Genomic DNA, 8,850 nt, shown 5'->3' with positions numbered 1-8,850 from the left:
CTGGATATATGTCCAAAGGAAATAAAATCACCATTTCAAAGAGATATTTGCACTCACATATTCATTGCAGCATTATTCACAGTAACAAAGATATGGAAACAACCTGGGGCCAGCCCAGTGGTGTAGCGGTTAAGTTCACGCATTCTGCTTCAGTGGCCCAGGGTTCACGGGTTCGGATCCCAGGTGTGGACCTAGGTACCACTTGTCAAACCACGCTGTAGCAAGCATCCCACATATAAAGTAGAGGAAAAAGGGCATGAATGTTAGCTCAGGGCCAGTCTTCCTCAACAAAAAGAGGGGGATTAGTGGCAGATGTTAGCTCAGGGCTAATCTTCCTCATTAAAAAAAACAGATATGGAAACAACCTAAGTGTTCTTTGATGAATGAATAGATAAAGAAACTGCGATTATATATACACATGTGCACAAATATACAATGGAGTATTATTCAGCCCTAAAAAATAAGGAAATCCTGCCATTGGCAGTAACATGGATGGAGCTGCAGGGCATTGTGCTGAGTGAAATAAGCCAGACACACAAAGACAAATACGGCATGATCTCGATCACATGTGGAATATAAAAAAGTCAAATTCATAGTAACAGAGAGTAGAATAGTGGTTACTGGTGGGGAAGGAAAGGAGGAATACGTGCAGCAGAGGACATTTTTGGGGCAGTGAAACTATTCGTTGTGATACCATAACAGTAGATACGCAACATAACGCAGGTATGAAACGCATAGTGCACATGCCACAGAATCGTAAAACATAAAGACTAAACCACAGCCTTCAGTTTATAATAATGTATTAATCTTGGTTCATCAGCTGTAACAAATATATCACTCTAATGTAAGATATCAATAATAGAATAATAAATAGAATAGGAAAATCTGTGGGAGGGGAGAGCAAGGTAAAAAATTCTCTGTACTTGTAAACCTAAAACTGCTCTAAAAATGTCTATTAAGTTTTTAAAAAGTTAGGAATCATGATCTGCAAGATTAATATTCATAAGTGGAAATAAGAGACACGCACTGAAGGCCATTGGATTTTAAAGACTGGAAGATCATTATTAGGGGATTACGGTATTTTTGTAGAAGTGATGGAACAGAAGCTGGTTCGTGAGAAGGGGTAGGATTTTAAGAGTCATAGAAGAGAGACAAGGATGTGCCAGACACAGAAAAGAGCATAACGTTTATTATTAAAATCATTTAATTCTGGTGATTTACTTTATTTTTATCCTTACTTATAAAGCAATAGACTCAGCCTCAAAATAAGTAAATTCATTCAACAAAACTCTGCTATTTTTAGTCCTAATCTACTGGAATCAAATGGATCTACAAAATCTTTTGCTCATTGTTCTTCTTCAGAATAGCCAGAGTACAAACTTCTTAAAGAGCATATTTTTGTAATACTAAAACTATCTCTTTCTTGTTTTTCCTATCTGGTTTTTTCTCAAATAAATGGGAAAGAATTTGGAGAGGGCATCCATATGCAAACACTGGTCGTTTATCGCAAACTTTGTTGAAACACATGTAACTCTTTATCCTACAGCTTAACATAATTTTTGAATTTCAAATTATTTTTTTGCTTAGTTATTCCGTGCGCTTTGCACAGTCAGCCATTTTAAATACCATTGCAATTCACATCAGAATGAGGAGGCTGTGTGACCAGGGAATAACAGTAGTATTATTTCAATATCACAGTCATCTCTGGAGATGATTGGAAAGTGATGCAGCAGACACTGCGGAGCTGGAGAGACAAAGTAACAGGGTTACCAGGACTGTTCATTCCCCAGGAAAGGAAAAGCTGGGGGAAAAACACACACACACACAAGCATGCACACACGCACACACGCGCACAAGATAACATTCTTTACGTAAAGCAGAAAGAAAGCAGGATAAATATTACTGTCACTTCCACAAAGGTGCTGTGTTCAACTTGCAAAATGATTTATAATCCAAGTGAAATCTGGCACAGGATAGGATGTTGCCTCTTAAATTTCTTTTCCTGGTTTCACTTTGTTCTCCTGCCAACAGTGGTTACTTACATGGAAATATTTTCTTCCAAATTCAATTTCCATTCAGTGACCAGAAAGATACTTTTAAAACAAGTAGGACACAGGGATAAAGGTCCAAAGAAGGGAAGTAGAAGGAGTCTAGTTTGCATTGTATCTCTCTTTTCATTCTCTCCTTCAAAGGGTAACCATAATGGGTGACCTTTCCCCACTGAACGACCTAAGGAATCTGCAACCTAGAACTTCAGTGAAATCTTGCTGATTTCACTGGGAACTGGCTGATGGCCACATGTGTGAGTTAGGGGCAAACAGTTTCCTTGAGATCTATGTGGGTAAAAATAGTGATACTCAGGCTCCATATTAATCTTCTTCAGAAATCATTGCCCTGATTAATTTTCCTCTTTGTACTATTATCCACTATACATGTGCATATGCAGGGGATCAACATACATACTGAAGAAGAGAATAACAAAGATTTTCAGATATAAATTAAATGTGTAGCTTTTACATATACGAAAAGTTTGACATCAATATGCATACCATAGATTCTTAGTATTTTGGTTTAAATAAATATTGAACTAAATCAATATATGTGATAATATAATTCCCATACAAACGTTAGTACTTATTTTAAGCCCTAACAACAGTACATTTAAAAATATTCACAAAACAGGAGGTCAGCCCTGTGCCAAGTGGTTAAGTTTGCATGTTCCACTTCAGCAGCTCAAGGTTCACTGGTTTGGATCCTGGGCACAGACCTAGCACCGCTCACCAGGCCCTGCTGTGGTGGTATCTCATGTAGAAGAGCGAGAATGAACTACAGCTAGGACATACAACGATGTACTGGGGCTTTGGGGAGGAAAAAAAAAAGAGGAAGATTGGCAACAGATCTTAGCTCAGGGCCAATCTTCCTCACCAAAAAAAGCAATATATATATATATTTGCAAAACAAATATAATTAACGTGAACATATCTTACCATTTGAGTCAGATTAACACTGGCCACACTAAAGGACATTTCTTGATATAATATAGATGTCAAACATGAAACAAACTGCAGTTATCAATACTTTAGTATAATTATAGGATTTTAACCAATGTTAATAATATAAAGTAGTATAATAATGTAAAATCAGGAACAAGACTAGGATGATAGCTAACATCATTTCCATTCAATATTGCACCAGATATTCTAGCAATGGAAATAAGACATATAAAATAAGGACAAGGCACAAAATTTGGAAAGGAAGAATAACACTGCCACTTTCATAGCTGATATGATTGTTTACACTAAAAATAATCCATAAGATAAATTATTCAATTATAATGAAACTTTTAGCATTGTTATTAAATAAAAGATCAATGATAAAATTTAATTATACTTTATATACCACCCACAGTTAGAAATGTTATTAAAAATACAAACCAGTCAGAATATTAGTACACAATATGAAGTATCATGAATAAGTCTCCCAAAAGTTATCAAGACCTTATGTAAGTACTATCAAACTACTTTAAAATATAAGAAAGGAGGCATATATAAATATATATTATATATAATTATAGTTATTATATTTATATAATATATGTCATATATAATTATATACTATACAACATTCTTAATTATTATATATATTATCAGGAATAAGTCTCCCCAAAATTATCAAGACCTTATGTAAGTACCATAAAACTATTTTAAAATAGAATAAAGGAGGCCTATATAAGTATATATTATATATACTTATAATGGTTATATTATATAATACATATTACATATTAATAATTAATATAATTATATATTATACAGCATTATTATTATATACATCAGGAATAAGTCTCCCAAAGGTTATCAAGACCTTTATGTAGGGGCCGGCCTGGTGACGCAGTGGTTAAGTTCACACATTCCGATTCTCGGGGGCCTGGGGTTCCCCAGTTCCAATCCCAGGTGCGGACATGGCACTGCTTGGCAAAAGCCATGCTGTGGCAGGCATCCCACGTATAAAGTAGAGGAAGGTGGGCATGGATGTTAGCTCAGGGCCGGTCTTCCTCAGCAAAAAGAGGAGGATTGCCAGTAGTTAGCTCAGGGCTAATCTTCCTCAAAAAAAAAAAAAAGACCTTTATGTAAGTACTATAAAATTTCTTGAAAATATATTGAATGAGGTTTATGTACATATATATTATTATATATTATTGCTGTTTATATTTTATAGCTATTATATATATTTTATAAATAGGAATATTCAGTACATTAAAAATGTTACTTCTCCCTGTACTGATTTAAAAAATCAATATGATTCCAATTAAGAGGGATAGTTTTGTGGATTTACCAAGCTGCCAATAAGATGGCTATCAGGAGGCTAAGGTCTGAGAACAGTGAAAACACTTCTATTATTGAAGAATCAGAAACAACGTCTTCTTGATTTCCAGAATTATTATAACGCTGAATTGATAAAAATCTGATCTTGGCAGAGATTAAGAGAAAGGACCAAAGAATAGCATAGGAAGCCTAGAAATAGACCTGCATAAACTGGGAGTACAAGATACAAAGATTCGATAGTGAAGAATGGTAAATAAGTTATGTACCATTTAATAATGCCAGGACAATCTGCTACCTATACAGAAACAAGTTTTAAAAAATCCCTACTTTAGATTAAGAAAAATCAATTCTAGATGGAACAAATAACATGCGTAAAAGAAAAAAACTTGTAGAAGAAATTATACAGAACCTCTTTAAGATGGTGGGTTTGAGATGATTTCTTTTTAAGCATTATACAAAGAGTGGAAACAATATCAGCGATATTTGGTAAATTGAAGAACTTCTGCTTATTAAAAGTCAAGAGAAATAGCATAAGTGTGTAAGGGCAAGCCCCAAACTGGCAGATGATATTTGTAATACATAACACCAAAGAAAAGATTGAGCTCAGAATATGTAAAGAAATCCTACAAAGCAACACGAATAACATCAATCTGCACCCAAAATGAGCAAGTGTTTCACAAATATGGGAAAAGAAATGGACAATCACAAAAGAAAAAAATGCTCTATTTTATTACTAATCAGGGAAACACAAATTAGAACCACTTTTAGTTTCATTTCACACACAAAAAAATTGGCAACATTTAAAACACCTACCAATAGCAAGAATTAGCAAGAGTATGTCACAATTATAACTCTCATATACTGTTGGTGGAGAAACAAATTGGGAGAAAAACTTGAAAAATTACCTGCCATATTTTAATAATGTAGCTTTTTGTAATCTGTCCCTTTCACTGCTATATATACTTTATAAAAATTCTTACACACAGGCACCAAAACACGTACACAGGAATGTTTTTAGCAGCATTGTTCATATTATTGATACATTTAAAATCATTCAATATTAGATTATTAGAGAAGATAAATACACTATAGGTATATTCACATATTGGAACACAATGTAGCAATGAAAATGACCTACAGCTATACACAACAGCAGGGAAGAATCTTTTAAATATAATACTGTGCAAAAAACAAGTACTTTTCCATTTATATTTGGCTACAAAAACTGTTTAAGGATACATAAACGTATGTTAAAACTATAGAACAAACAAGGGGCTGAGGGACACAAACATCACGGTGACAATTCATTTATAAGAAAGAGAAATGCAATCAGGAAGGGGCATGTGGAGCTTTTAAGATATTTTTATTTCTTAAGCTGGATGATGGCTATACTGATGTTTATTATAAATTTCATTTGTCTTCTTTAAACTGTAAATGTGATTTATATATACTCGTGTGTAATATATTTCAAAATACAAAAACTTAAAGAAAAATCTAATTTAGTATATGTATAAGTTCCACATTTAAATAAGCCAGAAGATTTCACATCTTGTTTTCTTTTTAATTTTAAATAAGTTATTTGTATAAAACTATACTCATTGTACAAATTTTGGAAATACAGAAAAGTACAAATATACTTAAAATCCCCCTAAACCATGTTGCCCAGATAGAGGTTAAGTTATGCCAGATGGTTAAGTTACGAGCCTTTTAAAATGCTAATACACACGTTAAAAAAAATCTGCTATACAGAAGAATTCCAAATAATTTAAGTAACAACTCCCTGCTCAAGGAAATGGAGCTTAACCACACATCCTATAAGAGTAAGGTACATTTAGTGACTTGCTTCCTAAGAGTGGACTATGAAAATGGAAGAAAAAGAGTATATTTACAGTGGGGACACTTGGCAAATACGACCTCTGCCAGGTGGTCCAGGTGAGCATCATCACTGAACATTCATGCAGATTGTTGACACATGGCCCCTTGATATGGTGTCTTAAGGATAGTATTTCACCTCTGTGGTCTTCCTCCTCAGAACCCATAATCCCCATCTAAACATAACAAAAACATCAGACAAATCCCAACTGAGCGACCTTCTACGAAATGCCTGAGCAGTACTCCTCAAAACTGCCAAGGTCATCAAAAACAAGTAAAGTCTGATTAACTGTCAGAGCCCAGGGTAGCCTAAGACACTAAGACGGAAGACCAAACATGGTGTGGCATCTGGGAAAGGAAAAAGTATTAAGGAAATGTGCCGGAGGCCGTCCTGCAACTGCTGTAGCCCAGTGACAAAGTCGGGGCACAGGAAGCATGGGAGTTGCAAAGCAACCCCGGCAGGAAGGGCCGAGGGTCCTCCTTGCTCAATCTGCTGTTACTAGTTGCTGTATTAGCTCTCTTCATGACGCTTGTGCTTACCTAGGGGAATCTGATAGGAAAGGTGAATCTCACTGTAATAGACAAGAAAGACCCTCTTCTGACTAACACTCCTTCAACATCCCCAGGGCCCTGCTGAAGAAAGAGGATTAAAAGGTCAGACGTCTCAGTGTGGGAGTTATATAAGAGGATGTGGGGACCTGTATGTGCCTGGTCTAGACTTACCTTGGCTCACTTTTACCCCAGGGCTTGTTCCGTACAGCATAACCTGAGTCTCGTCCCCTGCAAAGAATACTGCAGAGATCTATAAATATTAACTGCACTTACCCAGAAAATGAGAAGAACAACTCTTTACCAAAACTGAATGAGGGAAGTAACCTAATGACTCAAATAAATTAAGGAAGTAAAATGATATCATGGGGAAAAACCCAGCTATTTCAGGGGAAAAAATAGATGTATCCCAGACGTTTACGTAATCCTAAAAATGTATATAAACGCACGCTTGACAATAAAGACTTCAGACTTGCTTTCACCAACCTGGTGTGCAGTCTCATTCCCTTCCCCTCGCCGATGCCGTTCATACCTCAGGAACCTGGACACCGCTGGAGCTGGACTCCGGCAGAAATGTTAATAAAATCCAAATAAAGTACAGGGTTTCATTAATAGTAACGTATCAATATTGGTTTATTAGCTGTAAGAAATGCACCATGCTGATGTAAGATTTTAAGAATAGAGGAAACTGGGTGTGGAGGGTATGAGCTTTCTCTGTACCAACTATCTTCACAGATTTCCTATGAATCTAAAACTATTTTAACATAAATATTAAAAAAAAAAGATCAACATCATACTGGACATGATGTTTTTCTTGTTTTTCCTATGTTCATTTTACACATTGCTTCCCACCTGTTCTCATATCACAGTTCAAATCATCATTTCTCAGGGAAGACTTTTCTGGCCTTGGACTATTTCCATGTATTCTATTATATGCACTCATATATGCTCTCAACATTATATTTATTTAGTAACCAGTTGATTAATATTTGTTTTCTCCACTAGATGGTAAGCTCCATGAAATCCGACAGAATCTTTTTTCAATCACCAGGAAAGCTTCAGCATCTGACAGAACCTGCTTATTAAATATTTATGAATGAATATAAGGACCCAGGAAGGGGAGCAACATGATTTTAAGGCATAGGTTTTTGTGTTGTTAATTCAGACATCTAGCAGCCCATGTTACAAGGGAAAAAGTTAGAGTACGTAGAGCTACAGAAAGAAAAGTTCATGCCTGGGCCAGATGAACCGGGGCAAGCACTCAAATAATTACACAATTCTCCTTACTTTTGTAGTTTAATGGATTTTTGGTGAAGTCACAATACTTGTCCTCAGACTAAAAAGTTGGAGTGAGAAATTCCAGGTTTCAATTTTGCTGTATGGTACACTGGTCCCTGACATGGAAAACAACTGCACAAATGAGAAACAGGTTTCTGTTATATTCCTGGATAGACGTAATTAATGGTCAGGAGTCTATAATCCTATATCGTATGCATTGTCACCTCAGAGCTAGAGGGGGTAACCCCTAAGCAATGAGGCCACTGCCGTGCCCAACGCCTTAATAACCCTTAAGGAATCACGCTTAGGAAGCACAGTATCTATTTATAGGATGCTTCATATCAATATTCTAGGCTAATATTCAAAATTTCATAGGCTAATATTGGGCTTAAATTTAAAAAAAGTCAGCACTGCGCATAAAATTAGACTTTAAGAAAATCCTTGGTAATAGACCTTAGGATATAAACAGCTGAAAAAGCAAAAATAACGTGATGATAAACAATATTACATTTTGCTGGTAGAAATTGTTTCTTCTACAAGCCTATCACAATTAAGTTGTATTTGAAGTCATTCTGGTAACTTCTCTGGCCATTTAGGACTTTTGGTGTAATTCCCCAACATAAATAAATCACCTCAACAGTCCTTGAACAGCCCTAAGAATTACTATGCATTTTTACTCTTACTCATAAAGAACTGAACATAAACAGCCACATTTTAATAATTCATAGTAATTACACAACTCTAGGATGCCTTTAAATTTAATCAGGATTCGCTTCCTCCAGGACTCCTTTGTTGGAAGCCAAGGAATTTGCATGTTTAGAAATGA

The 8,850-nt window shown here is 35.5% G+C and overlaps 1 long non-coding RNA gene across 1 annotated transcript; it reads right to left on the bottom strand.

Annotated features, from left to right (window-relative positions):
• Positions 1-3,063: 3,063 nt before the first annotated feature.
• Positions 3,064-7,002, bottom strand: LOC139084940 (uncharacterized). The gene is made up of 2 exons (XR_011542878.1): positions 6,921-7,002; positions 3,064-4,099 (listed from the first exon to the last, which is right to left on the bottom strand). It is a non-coding gene; the product is annotated as an uncharacterized lncRNA (long non-coding RNA).
• Positions 7,003-8,850: the final 1,848 nt, after the last annotated feature.

This window comes from Equus przewalskii, chromosome 7, assembly GCF_037783145.1.
Source record: "Equus przewalskii isolate Varuska chromosome 7, EquPr2, whole genome shotgun sequence".
NCBI classification, from domain to species: domain Eukaryota; kingdom Metazoa; phylum Chordata; class Mammalia; order Perissodactyla; family Equidae; genus Equus; species Equus przewalskii.
Note: the sequence above shows the minus strand (reverse complement) of the source record. Positions and strands in the feature narration are given on the sequence as shown.